The sequence below is a fragment of the Rana temporaria genome, chromosome 6 (genome assembly GCF_905171775.1).
Source record: "Rana temporaria chromosome 6, aRanTem1.1, whole genome shotgun sequence".
NCBI classification, from domain to species: Eukaryota; Metazoa; Chordata; class Amphibia; order Anura; family Ranidae; genus Rana; species Rana temporaria.
The window spans coordinates 184,128,978-184,148,217 of record NC_053494.1 but is presented as its reverse complement, the minus strand read 5'-3'; positions in this window follow the sequence as shown (position 1 = coordinate 184,148,217).

Sequence of the window (19,240 nt, the reverse complement as noted above, 5' to 3'; positions counted from 1 at the left end):
TATATATATATATATATATATACAGTAGATAGATAGATAGATAGATAGATAGATAGATAGATAGATAGATAGATAGATAGATAGATAGATAGATAGATAGATAAAATGGAAATAAAAGTTTTATTTCCAGATGCAATTTTTTTAACCAGGTTAGAATTGATTCAGGGACTTGTATTAAGGGAGGAGCAGTGTAGCACAGTCATTGTGCTTTTCTACTAAGCATACACATGTGTGATCATTCTATCATTCTTTAGCTACAAAACTGGGTAGATTTCTGTATTGCAAGAATGAATTTTCCCTGCTGTGACCCTGTATGAGCCGTGTTGTTAATCAGGAAGATATAGTGGAGGATGTGTGCTCACACATATTGCTTGTTGGGTAATAGTGAACATATTAGCATATTTCTAGTGACAAAAAATTGATATAAAGTGTTAATTGGTTTTATTTAGTTATTTTTTTAACACCTATTTTTTTCAATAACATTCATTTATAGTTTCTCTTTAAAGGGAAATTATAATTTTATATGCAAGGCACATAAGCATCATATATATTTCTATGACCGGGCATCTGGCAGATAGTATCACCAAATTCAGACAAAACGGCTGTCTTTTTTCTGTAAAGTAAAGTGATACATATATTTTTGGAGACCACAACAAGGCTTTCTTGTTTCCTAAATGTATATTCATTTTAAAAGCATAAATCATTTTTTTTTTTATTATTATTATTATTATTTTTTTAAATGACTTGTCCTGCTTATCACAATATTATACCGGTAATTATATTTCTGGTACTCAAAGTGAAGTTATTCTTAAATAATATATGTATTTTAACTGCAGAAGAAAAATAAAATTAAATGAACAAAAACATTAAAAACATTAAAAAAAATATGCCCACAAAAGGCAATTAAACTGCAAAAACAGAGGGCCCAAGTGACTCCTCCTGTTTACATCCAGAGACTTCAGCCATCACGCTGCATTGAAGTGTCCAAGACACCTCTATATAATACTGTGTTATTTTATTATTTCTACTCCACTAAAATTAACATTTTAGCTTTAGGAATTCCAGACCAGGGGCCAGATTCAGAAAGAGATACAACGGCGTATCTCCTGATACGCCGTCGTATCTCTGAGTGCGCTCGGTCGTATCTATGCGACTGATTCATAGAATCAGTTACGCATAGATATCCCTAAGATCCGACAGGTGTAAGTGTCTTACACCGTCGTATCTTAGGCTGCAATTTCACGCTGGCCGCTAGGTGGCGCTTCCGTTTGGTTACGCAAAGGAATATACAAATTACTATTTACGTCAATTCAGAAACGAACGACCGCCTGGCGCTTTTTTTTACGTCGTTTGCGTTCGGCTTTTTCTGGCGTAAAGTTACCCCTGCTATATGAGGGGTATGTGCGGCGTATCCTATGTTAAGTATGGCCGTCGTTCCCGCGCCGAGTTTTGAAATGTTTACGTCATTTGCGTAAGTCGTTCGCGAATACGACTGGACGTAATTTACGTTCACGTCGAAAGCAATGACGTTTTGCGGCGGATTTTCGAGCATGCGCACTGGGATGTTTTCACGAACGGCGCATGCGCCGTTCAAAAAAAACATCAAATACGCGGGGTCAAGCCAAATTTGAATAAAACACGCCCCCTACATCCCCATTTGAATTACGCGGCCTTACGCCTCAACACATACGTTACGCCGCCGTAACTAAGGGCGCAAGTTCTTTCTGAATACAGAACTTGCGCCCAAAGTTAGAGCGGAGATACGTTACGCCGGCCAGACAGATACGCTCAGGTATCTGAATCCGGCCCCAGGACTTTAAAGATGTCATAATGTATATCATATTTTAAATCCCACTCTAGATGTCTTTGGAAATAAAGGTAATATTGGGATGTGGTGTCCAATAATTCGGCACACTCTTTTATCTATAGGTGTTTTTGGCAAGTAGTGTGACCTGCAGCCTTTTAAATCTCATGGGAGCTGCAGATGTTCTCACTATAGTTTCCAGTTCCACCTAACCAAAGCAGGGAGTAAGAAACCAAAGATGGTGTCCACTATTAATTGTTTACTAAGACAGATTAAACAAATAGCTGGGGAATTCAGCTGTGAATGATTTTTAACGTTGCTACAGCCGTCTGTTTGGGTGTAAGGATCGGGATTTGAACCAACAACTCCATCTGGCGGTAGATCTTCTTTCTGAGCCGCCTGAGATACTGGACAGCTCCTTGCCTGAATCCTTGTATATATATACTTTCTATTTTGTTTCTGGTGAACCTTGAACCCTTTGCTCCTCCCATGAACTTCCTACTTAAACCTTTGAACTTCCCGCTTGCCAGATTTCTGTGCTCTTCTCCAGCCAATATATTGCTTATTTTGCTCCTGCTGCCATCTGTATCTTCTTTACCACTCGTTACTTATCGCTCCAACTTGACCCCAACCTGCAACCACTTGTTAAAGACTTTTGGCTTGTTATTCACTTCGCATTTTCTTGACCCCAACCTGCAACCATTTGTTACCGACCTTTGGATTGTTACTGACTTTGCTCCCGCTTGATTCTTACCTGTTACATCAGCTACTGGACCCCAGGTTGCTCATCTCCTGGTGAAGCGGTCCTGAGGACTGCGACCTTACAATAGCACGTAGCAAAACCCATCTCCACTTTCAGGAGCTCTGGTGAATACCGGCTCTGCAACTCGGGTGAGCCCACATCACCCGCCAGGGTGATCTGCTTGTCTTATCCCGCTGGTTGGTGGGAACCTCTTGACTGCTATAGCTACTGGTCTCTGAGCCTGGGGCGATGAAACACTGATTATGGAGGTCATATCTATATACCTGACACCAATATGTTTTCTATATTCTTGCAGCCAATGCATTTTAATTATATACTTTTTAGTTTAATTACCAGTTTCACTAGTTATAGATATTTTATGTATGCATATACATGATGTCATACTTGATTTAATAGTAAGTATTTTAGTAGTGAGTATTCCCGCGCTACTAGGAAATTAAAGTAAGGATTGTTTGCATATACCGTATATACTTGAGTATAAGCCAAGTTTTTTAGGGCTGAAAATGCCTCTCTTGGCTTATACTCGAGTCACTGTACCGTGGGCATCCATTTTTTAAAACTCGCGGCTTCCTCCTGGTCCCATCCCATTCCGTGGTAGGCAATTGACCAGGAGGAAGCCACGAGTTTTAAAATATGGATGCCCGCAGTGCAGCCTGTCAAGAATTTCAGGTACGCTGCAATGTGCACAGTGAGGTTGTAATGGGTACAGTGAGGTAATGGGCACAGTGAGGTAATGGGCACAGTGAGGTTGTAATGGGCACAGTGAGGATGGGCACAATGAGGTAATGGGCACAGTGAGGTTGTAATGGGCACAGTGAGGATGGGCACAGTGAGGTTGGGCACAGTGAGGTTGCAATAAGCACAGTGAGGTTGGGCACAGTGAGGTGTGCAAATGGGCACAGTGAGGAATGCAAATGGACATTGTTGACACTCTTTTCTGCTAGATTCTCACCCTAGGCTTATACACGAGACAATACATTTTCCCATTTTTTTGTGGTAAAATTAGGTGTCTCAGCTTATACTCTGGTCGGCTTATACTCGAGTATATATGGGTACTTGATTTTAAGACATGTCACTTTCTAAATTTTCATGTATTTTTTATATTATTTCTATAAACTTCTGTGTATACTCCAATTTAGCACTTCTATTATTTTTTTAAGTCTAGTCTTAAGCCCCCAAATTGTTCAAGTTCACAGCTATAACCATGTTGTATAATTATTACATTTGGATTGGGTACTCATACATCATTTTATCTTGATGGCCACCTTAAGAACATGATCTCTAGAGGCACAGTAAGTTTCATTATGTGAACTCACCTCCAGACCCCTAACCCAGAAATGTTCAATATATTGCCAAACCAGTGCACTTTCGCTACCTTCACTCAGCCCTGCTATTGGCTAGTTGTCAGGCAACTCCCTTAGGCCTCGTACACACGATAGGTTAACCAGAGGACAACGGTCTGATGGACCGTTTTCATCGGTCAAAACCGATCGTGTGTGGGCCCCATAGGTTATTTATCCATAGGTTAAAAGAAAAGCCAACTTGCTATAAATTTAACCTATGGTTTCCGAACCGATAGGTCAAAACCGATAGTTAGTAGGCACAACCATCGGTTAAAAATCGACGCATGCTTGGAAGCATTGAACTTTGTTTTTTTCAGCACGTCGTTGTGTTTTAAAAACATCACCGCGTTCTGACACGATCGTTTTTTTAACCGATGGTGTGTAGGCCCGACGGACCATCAGTCAGCTTCATCGGTTAACCTATGACAGCGGTCCTTCAGACCGTTCTCATTGGATGGACTGATCGTGTGTACGGGGCTTTAGACTTCAGTGGGGCTGATTACCAATTTTGGCAAGCAGAGAGCAGGTTTTGCAAATAAACTGCCTCAACCACTTGCAAAATTAAAATCTCTGGAGAAAAAGCACTGTGCCCCAACTCAACTATGTGCATACTCCTTTCTAAACATCTGCAATAACAATGAAAAATGTATGGAATCAATTAATAAATTAGGACCTGGGCTTGCCCATTTTTCATCCTCAGCAAGTGAGACCTAGCTCATAATGATGCAGTTAAGGGTTGACACCAACACAGCTTTCTCCGATGTCAAGTAATGGACTGCAAGTTGGCTTCTCTCTGTGAGCAAAGAATAAATCCAAACATTTTTATTTGGTTGCATTTGTACAAAACCTCCTTTTAATATGACATCATGTTTCCATCCTACAGTAGCTCTTCAATTATTACCAATTATAAAAACAAAAAAAAATTGTGAATGTTTCCATAACCCCCTACACAAGAGACCACCAAGAATCCTAATCCTTTTTTAAGCTGCGATGTCCTCCTTATCACTCTTAACCAGCAGAAATCACAGTAGGTGCTAAATCTATAGCTCATAGCACTTTTTTTAATAAGCAAGCTAAAGCTACTATCAACATTCTCTTGATATCAAAAATAATAACTGGTTTTGCAGTGGAGCAGCTTGGAAACACAGGGGTATAAAATATACTGTACTTTAAGCTCTGTTTGATGAATCTGAGAACAGTTCCTAGGGGATAGCTTACTTTAAACCATGCTCTTTTACTTTCTAATCCTAACTTGATTTGATTTGTGCTTTAATACAGCTGCCTGGCAAGGCAACGGCAAATACAGAGTATTTATGTAATCATATTGTAAGTAGTGGGACAAGAGCAAAGTCTCCAGTACCTTTTTGGAGAATAGTTTGTTGTACTTTTTTTATTTATTGAACAGAAGGGCTTGGGGCTCTCTACTGCTCATTATAATTGGTTTTCTGCTTGAACTTTCAAAAACTGTCATGTCAATACTCAAAGAGAATTTTTTTGCTTACTCTCTGGCTGGGGGCACTCTTTTCTCATGTGCTATTTGACAAAGTTATTGTAATATCTTAGAGGCAAGTTCTGAAGTTTTTTCTTGTTCCTGTAGTTGTGGTTTGGAAGTCCACAAGTCAGTTTATTTTGCCAGATGCATATGTACAACGAAAAATGTTCCATGTCCACAAGCCCATAGGAAAGGGGATATCTATTTATTTATATAAAGCTTTAACATAGACCTGATTTCAAACAGTGAAGATTTGCTATGTTATAGGGAACATTTAGAAATGTTAAATCATCAAATCATCACCTTGAAAGTCTACCCTTTGCTTTGAATTCCTCCTGAAAAATACCAGTTCCTAAAGACACACCTGTGCCTTGAGTCTCATTGCTGTATATTAACAGTGTGAGTTCTAAGATGATGCTGCCTCTGACTGATCTCTTAGGTCTCATGAGATTTGGTGATGTCACTGCTATGCTGCTCACTGTTCTCCTTGCTGGAGAGGAAGCTGTGCCTGAGAACATGTAGTGCAAGGATCTCCCTTCTTCTCTTTCAATACATTTTGTGGATGTCTTCTTTCTGCACCCTCCCTTAATTAGTCATTAGATTACCAGTCATCAGGGAGCAGCTCTACAACAAGGAAGCAATGCCCTGCCTCTACCAAGATGGAAATTCCGATTGTGTGTACAAGGCATAATCCTTTGTCTTTTGCTTTTCTTATTTGGGCACAACTTTCACAGCTTAGACAATCTTTAACATAAAGACCCTCAATCTTTCAAATTACTTAAAACACTAATGCCCCATACATAGGATCAGATTTTCCATCGGATAAACCTTGGATGGTTTTTCCGACAGAACCCGGTCACACAAAAGTTCTCTGAACTTTTGACCGTCAACAACGCGGTGACGTAAAACACTTTGACTCAATAAAATAAAGTTCAATGCTTCTGAGTATACATCGAATTGTTTCCAAGCATGCGTCGGAATTTTTTCGTCGGAAAATTTGAGAACCAGCTCTCAAACTTTTGTTGGCGGAAATTCCGACAGCAAAAGGCTGATGGAGCCTACACACGGTCGGAATTTTTGTCCAAAAGCTTACATCAGACTTTTCTTGTTGGAATTTCCGATCGTGTGTATGGGGCATAATGCTCCATTCATATCTTGGCGTTCCGAATCGTGGGTGGAATCACAGAATAGTGGCAAATCGCAGGACACCCATGCGACCCCTATCACTTCCAATGGCACCCTGATCACGGCATGATTTTGCCGTGATTGTTGCCTGACGAATCACATTAAAATAGCGCGGAGTTGCGGGATGCCTGTCGCCCAAAAGAAGTACAAGAACTTAATTTGGGCGCGACAGGTGTCCAGTAATTCTGTTTGTGCGATTCTACCACAATTGCCACCCGATGAATCGTCGCAAAATCGTGCCATGATAAGGGTGCCATTGAAAGTGATGGGTATTGCACGAACGTCCCACAATCTTGCTCTATTTCCAATTGTGGGCAGAATCACTGCGATTCCGACCCCTGCGATTTCAGAACAACAAGATGTGATCGAAGCCTAAAGAGGGTAGCATATGCTGCAATGGGCAGGAACCAGGATATGAAAATTACGGTATGATACAATGTTCCATTTAATATAGGATACAAATACTGCCACACCCTGTAAATGAAAGACAGGTTACAGTTCAAATCCCTGCCCATTGGTCATGCCCCTCTGACATGTTTCACCCACATTGTACCTACTCGTAAAGGTTCATTTCCCATTTACCTGGTGCCTTCATGACAATATATGTACAATATATAATTTGCTACATGGAAGAGATGAGATGCAGTCAAATTTTCAGCAAATTTTTAGCAGGAAATAAAGGAAAGAGGGTCTGTATCTAAAAGCCTTATTTATAGATCTAGTTGATCCTGTGGGTTAATGGAGACAGACCCCAGTACTATATGTATGCCAGCATGAAAACATAAGGAATTTAAGGTTATAGAAGCGCCAAGGCCTCAGATTCAGTTTGGGATTGAGAAAAACATCAACATTTGTATTTATTTATGGCATCTAAATGGCAGGTTAGTTGCAAGAAAGTCCTTTTACATATATATATGTATTAGGGCTGTTACTGATCAAAATGTTTCTGTTCAATTAATCTTTTTTTTTTTTTAATCGATTAGTCGACTAATTTCGATTAATTATAACGCACATACAGATCCAACTACTTTTAGCTGATCTCCTTGCAGGCTGATTCCCAATACAGCTACCAACCACTGGAAAAATGGATAGCAGGATACAAAAAACACACAAAGGCAGCTCTCGATAGGAAGAGCATTAAAACTTTTATTGTCTTCAAGTAGGTAACCAAATAAATATTGCACTGGAGATAAAATTGATGTAGCTACATAAATTGTAAAAATGGTGCGAGTAATACCAAACGATACCAAAAGCAGTCATAAAAACATGTAGCTAAGTATGATACTGGTATAAAAATGTGTACAACGATACCACTGCTGAATCCAGATGAGGAGAGGTTAACATCAGTCCGTCGGCATGTAGATGTCCCATGAAGGGAACTATCACAACTCCCAGTGGATGGTTGTAGAATCCCAGGTTGATAGAGGGAAGTGTAACAGCCCTTGCGTGTGGCAGATAGTAAGATCCCGCCGGCATGCAGATATGAAGGCACAGCAAAGGAGCCATTCAGATGGACACAGCAAGCCCCGCCAGTGTCGGTGACGTTACTGGATCTCCGACGGAACTCCCTGAAGGCCCAGAAGCCGGCGGAGAGGTGAGTACTAATCAAAAGAATTTTAATCGATCAAAAAAATTAAAGATTAATCGATTAATTAAAAGTTAATTTGCACAGCCCTAATATATATATATATATATATATATAGATGTAAACCCTAAGTGGTCAGCTTTCAGTTTGCTCAAGCACTGTGTATCATAATTTGGGACAAGATTTGGGTTCAGGCCAAAAATGTTTTGCCATATTTGGCCAGTTCGCCAGCCTGAATCCTCAGCTCTAGAATGCAAACAGATCAGTGGGGTATCTAAAGTGATGTAATTGACCAAATAGAGTTATGACCATATTTCATTAACAATGTCAACCAGGATCCCATGGCTATTGGTCACATTAAAGCAGTGCCTGAGTTTCTGTCTGTTAGGCCTCGTACACACGATAGGTTAACCAGAGGACAACTGTCTGAAGAACCGTTTTCATCGGTCCAAACCAATTGTGTGTAGGCCCCATAGGTTATTTAACCTTAGGTAAAAAGAATGGCAACTTGCTGTAAAAATGTAACCGATGGATTGCTAACCGATAGGTCAAAACTGATCGTTAGTACGCACAACCATCCGTTAAAAATCCAGTTTCAGCGGACATGTTCAGTCGTGTGTACGGGGCCTCAGGGGGAGTTACCCTCTCTATGTGTCTGTTTACTTATATCACCAAGAGTAAAAGTCAATCTAAAACCCCAAATATTGGGTTTTCCCAAAACAGGAATCGAGAGGAAATCTTCCAATGGGGACACTAGTTCTGGTGACAATTAGGGATTCCGTTACTTTTTAGCGATTTCCTTTAACTTCTATGGAACAGGAAGTGAAATCTCCCCAAAGTAAGACAGATGGCAAAAAAAATTGACAGTGGTCTGTGCCGTGCTGTGCCCACGGCTCCTGTGAGGCGGGGGAGCGACCTCATCATGGCTCGGCCAATCAGACAGCAGGAACCCATGAACTTGGAAAGTAGACTGGGTGAAGTTGGAAGTCCTGTCAGTGGTGACAGCGCGCCGATGGAGGGCTTTTTTTTAAGGTAAGTATTTCAAAATGTGCTAGTATGTGATGCACAGTATGAAAGACTTACCTTGGAACAAAGCCCTCCAGCAGCATGCTGTCATTGCTGACATGGCTTCCATCCTCACCTGGTCTTCCTTCTGAGTTTGTGGGCTCTGGCGGCTTATATGGCTGAGCCACAATTATGTCACTTCTACGCATGCACGCAGGAGTCACAGCTGCAGTACAGAGCTCTGAAGGAACGGCACAGGTATGCCGTTCTTTAACCGCTTAACGACCGCCGCATGTATATGTACGTCCACAGAATGGCACGTACAGGCATATGGGCGTACATGTACGTCCCCGCCTTTCCGCGGGTCAGGGGTCCGATCGGGACCCCCCGCTACATGCAGTGGTCGGAAATCGTCGGGAAGCGATCCGGGACGAGGGCGTGGCTATTCATTTCTAGCCGCCCCCTCGCTCCCTGGAGCTGAAGAACAGGGAGAGCCGTATGTAAACACGGCTTCCCCGTGCTTCAGTGTGGCGGCTGCATCGATCGTGTCATCCCTTTTATAGGGAAGACACAATCGATAACGTCAGACCTACAGCCACACCCCCCTACACACACTAGGTGAAGCATAACTCCTTCAGCACCCCCTGTGGTTAACTCCCAAACTGCAACTGTCATTTTCACAATAAACAATGCAACTTAAATGCATTTTTTGCTGTGAAAATGACAATGGTCCCAAAAATGTGTCAAAATTGTCCGAAGTATCCGCCATAATGTCGCAGTCACGAAAAATTGCTGATTAGTGGTAAAAATAAAAATAATAAAAATGCAATAAAACTATCCCCTATTTTGTAAACGCTATAAATTTTGCGCAAACCAATCGATAAACGCTTATTGCGATTTTTTTTTACCAAAAATAGGTAGAAGAATACCTTTCGGCCTAAACTGAGGAAAAAAAATGTTTTAGATATGTTTTTGGGGGATATTTATTATAGCCAAAAGTAAGAAATATTGAATTTTTTTCAAAATTGTCGCTCTATTTTTGTTTATAGCGCAAAGAATAAAAACCGCAGAGGTGATCAAATACCACCAAAAGAAAGCTCTATTTGTGGGGAAAAAAAGACGCCAATTTTGTTTGGGAGCCACGTCGCACGACAGCGCAATTGTCAGTTAAAGTAAAGCAGTGCCGAATCACAAAAACTGGCCTGGGCATTTAGCTGCCTAAAGGTCCGGGGCTTAAGTGGTTTAGAGCGCATTCTCTAGTGACATCACCGACTGCAGAGGCACTGAATATCTCCTAAACGTTGGACGTTTAGGAGATATTCTTTGTACCTACAGGTAAGCCTTATTATAAGCTTACCTGTAGGTACAAGTATCCAATGGGAGTTCATTACAACTTTAAAGAAAATGGGTTGAATGATGTTATCTGACAGAGGACATCTAGTGGAAGAAAACAAGTTCTGCGAGGCAATTCACTGGATTGAAGGTGAATATTACAGCAAAACCTGGTTTTGTTATTTATTTTTTAAAAGCCAACCTCTTTATCTTTATTTTTAACAAACGATTTTTATTATCGTAAAGGTCACAATACTATATACTCATGTTAAAAGACATAAATGGTGATGTTACAAAGTTCAAGTACACATATGGGTGTAGTCAAGTAGTAGAAAGAAACCAATGGTTCAATAGTATAAAAATTATGGCCCGGATTCACAGACAGCAGGCGCACATTACGCCGCCGTAGCCTATCCCCTGTACGCTACGCTAACGCAGCGCAGAGAGGCAAGCATGGAATTCATAAAGCCAGTGCTCCCTACGTTGCACCAGCGTGGCGTGGGTTTCAAAGGCGCAGGCCGGCGTAAGTGGAAGTGGGCGTAGTCCATGCAAATGAAGCGTGACCCCATGCAAATGATGGGCCGAGCGCCAGACAAGTACATAAAACGAACTGTGCATGCGCTGTGGCGTGGACGCATCCCCGTGCGCATGCTCACAACCACGTCGGAACAACTGCCTATGCTACGCCGGATCACTGTGTACGCCGTTAACGTAACCTACGCCCAGCCAGACCCACGTCCAATGTAAAATACGCCGGCCTGGTGCAGACCTTTGCATGTCTGGTGCTGGGTTACACCTCCTTATGGGGCATAACTTTACGCCGGACGTATAACTTACGCGCACTGCGTTGGGCGCACGTACGTTCGTGAATCGCCGTATTTCCCTCATTTGCATATTTGAATGGCTGATTAATGGAAGCGGCACTATGCGCCCAGCGTAAATGTGCGCCCACCCTACGCCGGCGTAAGCAAGTTATGTCGGCAGGGTGAAGCCTATTTTTAGGTGCATCTCTGTTTGTGGGTCAGGCGCACAGATACGACGGCGCACATTTATACTTACGTCGGCGTATCTTGTTATACGTCGGCGTAAGTGCTTTGTGAACCCGGGCCAATGTCTTTAATATTTAGAATTTTTCTGTATCATGAGAGCATTCTGTCAGCAAGAGAAATGTTATATTATTTTATTTTTTAATGAACTCTTCTTTTTTTTTTATCTGGAGTTCTGCTTTAAAAAGCATAACAATGACAAATCTGACAAAATTATTATTAATATTATTACTTGTATTTGTGTTGTTAATACTATTCATTTGTTTTACAAAATGTAGCCAGTAATTTTCTTTGTAGCTTATTTAATATGCACAGCATATAACACTATATGTAAAACAAATCTAATTTTTTTTCTTTGCACAGAATGAAGCATTGCACATTGCTCTGGGTGAAGCTGATTCATCCCAGTGTTCAAGTGTACCGTGATCTTTTCACATGCCAAGTACAAGGAAATACATCTTCCTGCACTGTCTGTGTCCCAAATCTAGACCAAGGCTACTCTTTTAGTCAACTTGGAAATTTATATACTATCCGCTAACCCTCCTTTAATATCCTCACTCTTTCCTTTGGGCATTTATTGCTGTTCTTTCTAGTTCAGTAACCAGTGAGCAGAAGGTTCATTAAAACTAATTGAATTGGAAACTTGTCTGCCCAAGGAAACATTAACTCTTTGCGGCTGCCTGAAAGAAAATCATTTTATTGTGTTTTACTCTGACAGTGATGAGCGGACATTTGCCAGGCTGAGATACAGAGCAAGAGCTTGTTTTAGGTTGACCATACATTGCATACATCTAAAATCTGAATGCAATTTCCCTTTTTCTAAGCAAAACTGAGTCTCTTAAAGTTGAACTCTTAATGGGGATGAGTAGGGTTCCCTTTTAATGTTCCCTTGGCTGTCCATGTAGTGACCAGCAAGAAATAACTATTCGGGGGGAAAAAAACGAACATATACTTTCTATAGGTACCACAACCTTACATCTTAAAAAGCAAAATTCATTCACTTCAAACAAAATAGGACTTTAATGGCGCCACACTAAATTTATTTTATATAAAAATATCTAAATTTTAATCAATCAATTAAAATCAGATATAAAAAAACAATGTCTAATTGCACATATGGTTGACACTAGCACATACCTTCCAACTTTATGAGATAGGAATGAGGGACACCTATCAGCAAAAGTATGCAGGCATAGGACACTCCCCTTGCTACGCCCCCTTATAAGAAGAAATGTACAAAAAAATTAGATTGATTAAACCCACGAGTGCTTTTTTACCGCCCCTATTCCTTTATATTGGCTTTTGGAATTTACAAATGCAGCAATTTAGAAATCAGATGAAAGGTTTAGCGCTGGGAAACACCTTTTGATATAAATCAGACCAAAATGAGGGACAAATGACGAGGAATGAGGGACAAAGGGACATTGCCCAAATCAGGGACAGTCCCTCGAAATTAGGGACAGTTGGGAGGTATCCTAGCATCTCTCATAATATCATCCGTGGTGTACAGAATATAGAGGGTTCCATTCAATGATTACAGTCAAAATAATTGAAGGATGGAGTCTCCACATTCAACACATTTCACAGGTCAATGCCTGCTTCTTCAGGAAAGATAGGAATTATATTCTCACCTAATAACAACAGCATGTGCACATAAAATCGTATACCAGGAAGGAACCAGGTAGAGTCATTGGCCAAGAAGAAGAGAAAGCTCAAAGCAAAGAATGGAGCCCAGTAGACATCTCTATACATACATTCAAATAGACTTCCGTATATCCTCCACAGAACGCACCATCTCTGTCCCATAGTTCCACACTTGCCTGCAGAAAGTTTCAGCCTGCAACCAAGAGTACATCAGACAATGGGGTTGATTTAGTAAAGGCAAACAGACTGTTCGCTTTGCGAGGGAAGCTGCACTTTGCTTTTAGTAAATCAACTCGAGTGGCTATTGGAGTGGTTGGAGATTTCCTGATGGTAGCTTATTTTTTCCTTGTGTATGTGCAGAGACAGTCTGGGTGTACATCTCTATATATACAGTTAGGTCCATATATATTTGGACACAGGCACAATTCTAATACTTTTGGCTCTGTATGCCACCAGAATAAAATTCAAACAATCCAAATTAATTTGAAGTGCAGACTTTCAGGTTTAATTCAAGGGGTTGAACATAAAGATCAAGTAAGTATACATTTTAGGAACTGCAACCATCTTTATACAAAGTCCCCCCATTTTCAGGGTCTCAAATGTAATTGGACAAATGAATATAATCATAAATAAAATGTTCAATGTTTATATGTTGTTGAGAATCCTTTACTGGCAATGACTGCCTGAAGTCTGGAACCCATGGACATTACCAAAGACTGGGTTTCCTCCTTTCTGATGCTTTGCCAGGCTCTAACTGCAGCTGTCTCGAGTTGTTCTTTGTTTGTGGATCTTTCTGCCTTTAGTTTTGCCTTCAGCAAGTGAAATGCATGCTCAATTGGGTTGAGATCAAGTGATTGATTTGGGCCATTGCAGAATATTCCACTTATTTTCCTTCAAAAGCTCCTGGGTTGCTTTTGCAGTGTGCTTTGAATCATTGTCCAGCCGTACTGTGAAGCGCCGTCCAATCAACTTTGCTGCATTTAGCTGAATCTGGGCTGACAGTATATCTCTAAACACTGCAGAATTAATCCAGCTGCTTCTGTCTTCTGTCACATCATCAATAAACACCAATGACCCAGTGCCACTGGAAGCCATGCATGCCCATGCCATCACACTGCCTCCACCATGTTTTACAGTTGACGCTGTGTGCTTTGGATCATGAGCTGTTCCAAGCCTTCTCCACATGTTTTTCTTCCTGTCATTAAGGTACAGATTAATCTTAGTTTCATCCATCCAAAGAATGCTTTTCCAGTACTGGACAGGCTTTTTTTAGATGATTTTAGGCAAAGTCTAATCTGGCTTTTCTATTCTTCAGGCTTTTGAATGGTTTGTACCTGGAGAGTGTCCTTCACTTGTCTGGATGTTGTGAATGGGGTTTTCTTTACCACAGAGAGGATCCTGCGATCATCCACCACTGTTGTCTTCCGTGGACGTCCAGGCCTTTTTATGTTGTTGAACTCACCAGTGTGTTCTTCTTAACTCAAAATGTACCAAACTGTTGATTTGGCCACTCCTAATGTTGCTGCTCTCTCTCTGATGAATTTGTTTGAACACATGATGTAGGTTTACAGCAATAGATTCCAAATGCAAATACCACACTTAGAATCAACTCCAGACCTTTTACCTGCTTAATTGATGAAGAAATAACGAAGGAGTAGCCCACACCTGGCCATCAAACAGCTTTTGATTCAATTGTCCAATTACTTTGGGTCCCTTAAAAGGGGGGGGGGGTGGCTATTCTTAAGAGCTTAATTCCTAAACCCTTCCTCCGATTTGGATGTACATACCCTCAAATTAAACCTGAGAGTGTGCACTTTCAACACATATACAATATATAACAATAGCTTGAATATGCTTTTGTAAATACCTGAAAAAACTAAAGTTGTGCCTGTGTCCAACTATATATGGACCTAACTCTATGTGTTTGTTGGGCTAGAGGAGCAAATTAAATATTGTTGCAAGCCATAGTTTAATACATATTATTTAACTAACCATTATTACCTTGCTGAACACTAGTTTCATTACTCACTTGTCCTCCCTTTAAATGTACATTTTGGTGGCCTAAAAAAAGAATTAAACAATATCTACACATTTTTATTACACCTCCTATCTAAAAAGTCATCTTTATACCTGTAAAAAAAAATCTTTTGGAGAAAAGTTAGAATATACAATATACTTACCTTACACTTGTGTTCCTCCCGTGGCACCTAGGCGAGGGTAATGTCACTGAGGATCCTAAATCTCACAAGACTGCGGGAGCAACTTTTTGGGAGATTTGAGATATGCAGGTTCCCCAGGATCTCAGCACTAGGACAATGACATCACCCTTGCATAAGCTAAATATATTCTCCGTTTTTTCTCCACAGGTATGTTTTTAAAGGTCATTTGGGGCTAGTATGCTGTGGCAACAGCTGTGAGCTTGGTATCATTTCTTTCAGCCATCTCCTGGCTTCCATGTAAAGGTGATCTGGGTGGTTGTAGAGTCACTCCCCAATCTTTTCTGTGATCAGCGAACATCTGTTCTCCAATTTGCTCTGTTAGAAGTAAAAATCTGTTCCCCAAACTGTTCTGTGAACAATGAACCCTGAAGTGCTCAGCTCTGAGCATTTTCAGGTTCAGAACTGTCAAAATCTTGTCCGATAGGCAGAGTAAACAGAAACCCAATTACACTTCTACACTTGATTGGCTGCACCTGAGAGAAGTGGAGACATTAGGGGTCTAATAGACCCCTGATGTCTCAATAAAGAGAACCTGTCATCTGCCAATGCTATCACATAGGGGGCTTGTTTTCCCCCTTGTGACTGCAATAAAGTTGAATGAAAAAAAAGTGTTACATTTAGATTATACTAAAACAAATAAAAACAAAAAACATGCACGTGTAAGAAAACAGAAATTATGCCACACGTTAGGTAATACCATGAATACCGAGTAATAATTCATAGGCCATCATCTACTGATAACTCAGACCTGATTGCCTGTAAAGGCTTTTAAAGTGCCAGTTATGAATCATAGTTTTTCACCATTTCATGGATGTACGCAATATTAAGATGGTCACATCATTTCAATGTTTAGTATCTACTTACTCAACATAACCTCAGCTTTTATATTTTACCAAAAAAGGTATTAAATGAACATTAAAATTCATTTTAGTGATAGGGCTAAATTTACAGCAAGGGTTATCACTTGGGTTACAAAGAGGGTTAGTATTAGGGTGGGGTTTTGGGGAGGGTTATTGTCAGGGTTACAAGGAGGGTTAGGCATCGTACACACGATAGGTTAACCAGAGGACATCACCACCAATTTGTACCGCAAAAAGACTGCAGGCAATTCCTTGTTACGGGCGGACTCTGCACATCCTAATCATACCATAAATGCGGTCCCCTACGGTCAATTTTTGAGACTTAGGCGCTTGTGTAGCAATCCCCATGACTTCTCTGCGGAAGCCCAAGCTATGTCCAACAGATTTTTGGAAAGGGGATACCCCATTAAAACTGTCAATAGGGCTCTGGCCAGAGCCAGCGCAATACCAAGAGATACGCTCTTGAGCAACATTTACACTAATAAGACGTTGGGCACCCCTCATTGTGATGTCCCAGTCTTTTCTACACCATTCAGCTCAGAGTTCAATCAAATCAAATCTATTGTCAACAAATACTTACCCATACTGTACGGAGACACCGCCTACCAACACATTTTGGAAAGGGGTGTCAAAACAGTTTCCCGCCGAGCTCCCAGCCTAGGCAGCAGATTGTCCCCCAGCCTTTTTTCCAGTCAGCACACTGGTGCCAACTGGCTTCAGTTCCAGGGAACCTTTAAATTTGGCATGAATGGGTGTCGATATTGCAAATTGATTAAAACAGGGTCACTTGTTCACTCCTACTCTAGTGACAAGAGTTTCCCTGTTAAACATTTCATTAATTGCAATACAAAATTTGTCATCTACGTGGTCGCGTGCAGTACCTGCAAGTTACAGTATGTGGGTCGCACCACGCGCAGGCTGAAGGATAGATTGCGCGACCACCTATATGATATTTCAAAAAACCATGACACCAATGTAGCCAAACATTGGAATGCAGTGCATTCCAAGGACCTGTCCTCTCTCACCATTCAAGGTGTTGACAAAATTCTCACGCCCGTCAGAGGGGGAGACAGGTTCAAGATTCTCTGTAAAAGGGAGGTGTTCTGGATATTCTCGTTTCATACGAGAATTCCCAGAGGACTTAACTTTGAGTGGGATGTTTCCCACTATTATTATTAATCTGCCTTTTTGATTTTGGTGACTGCTTTTTTCTTACTTTCTTCTTCTTTTTTTTTTTTTACCTCCCATTTCCCCCCCCTCTTTTTTTACCTCCCTTTTTTTTCTCTTGTTTTTACCTCCCATTTCCCCCCCTCTTTTTTTCCCTCCACTTTTTTATTTATTTATTTATTTATTTTTTATTTTTTACCTCCCATTCCCCCCCCCCCTCTTTTTTTACCTCCCCTTTTTTATTTATTTATTTTTTTTTCTCCCTTGTTTTTACCTCCCATTTCCCCCCCCCCTCTTTTTTACCTCCCCTTTTTTTTTTTTTTTACCTTCCATTCCCCCCCCCCTCTTTTTTTACCTCCCTTTTTTTTTTTTTTTTTTCCTCCCTTGTTTTTACCTCCCATTTCCCCCCCCCTCTTTTTTTACCTCCCTTTTTTTTTTTTCTCTTCCTTGTTTTTACCTCCCATTCCCTCCCCCCTCTTTTTTTACCTCCCTTTTTTTTTTTTTTCTCTTCCTTGTTTCACCCACCCATTTCGCATATTTTGCGATCTGGACTGGTATTTTCATTTGGACATGTGTGTTGGTATGTCTCCTCCAGCAGCACGCACATAATTATGTATGCGTGAGGTGGATAGACACCACACACATGTCTTTGATCTACCAATATACTTGTCTTATTCTTACAATTCTTACATATAATAACTGTGTGTGAACATGTTCATATGTGCACATGCTCATCTATTTATATGATGCCTTATACATGATAAGGTCTATGTGGTCTTTACAGACACCACTAGATCTCACACACTAATCTTTCACCATCTTCGACAAGTATATATTCTCAGGTCCTCATCTCTTGATATGTCCCACTTCATTGCTTACATATATTCTCTCAGGTATACTTTGTCTTTATATGTGTCCACATAGCCCATTTTTTACACTTTGAGGCTTTTTGCATGAACACTTATAGAGCCTGTATATTGTCCCCTGTTTTGAGGCTTCTGCTTTATTAAACCTTTTTACTTTGTTTTACCCACAAATATAAAATGATATATAAACAAGATTTTAATTTTTGAATACTCATGGCAATCCCATCAGTTTCAGGGTTTTAAGATATTTTACTCTTCCCAACAAAAACTTTTATGCATACCATACATATTCCCCGTGCCGTAACATAACAGCCTTAGGCCCCGTACACACGAGAGGATTTATCCGCAGATACGGTCCAGCGGACCGTTTCCACGGATAAATCCTCTCAAAGATTTCCGCTGATTTCGATGGGATGGAGTGTACACACCATCGCATTGAAATCCGCGCGGAAATCCACTGCCGATGACGTGTCGCGCCGTCGCCGCTATTATGACGGGCGCGACGCTGTCATATAAGGAATTCCACGCATGCGTCAATTCATTACGACGCGTGCGGGGAATCCCTTTGGACGAATGGATCCGGTAAGTCTGTACAGACGAGCGGATCCATCCGTTGGAATGGATTCCAGCAGATGGATTTGTTGTGCAGCACAGCAAATATCCGATCTGCTGGAATCCATCCCAGAGGAGATTTCTCCGCGGAAACAGATCCGCTGGCGTGTACACACCATAGGATCTGAAACCCATTTGCTGGGATTTATCTGCGGATGGATTCTATCGTGTGTACGGGGCCTTATTGGTTTTATTTTTACTAGCTTGCACAACCGAATAATCATCTCTATTGAGATACACATAAGCATATCTGTGGGATGTTACACTGCTACAGTGATATAAATTGTTTCAAACCCTGTTACTTTTTGCTTTATTAT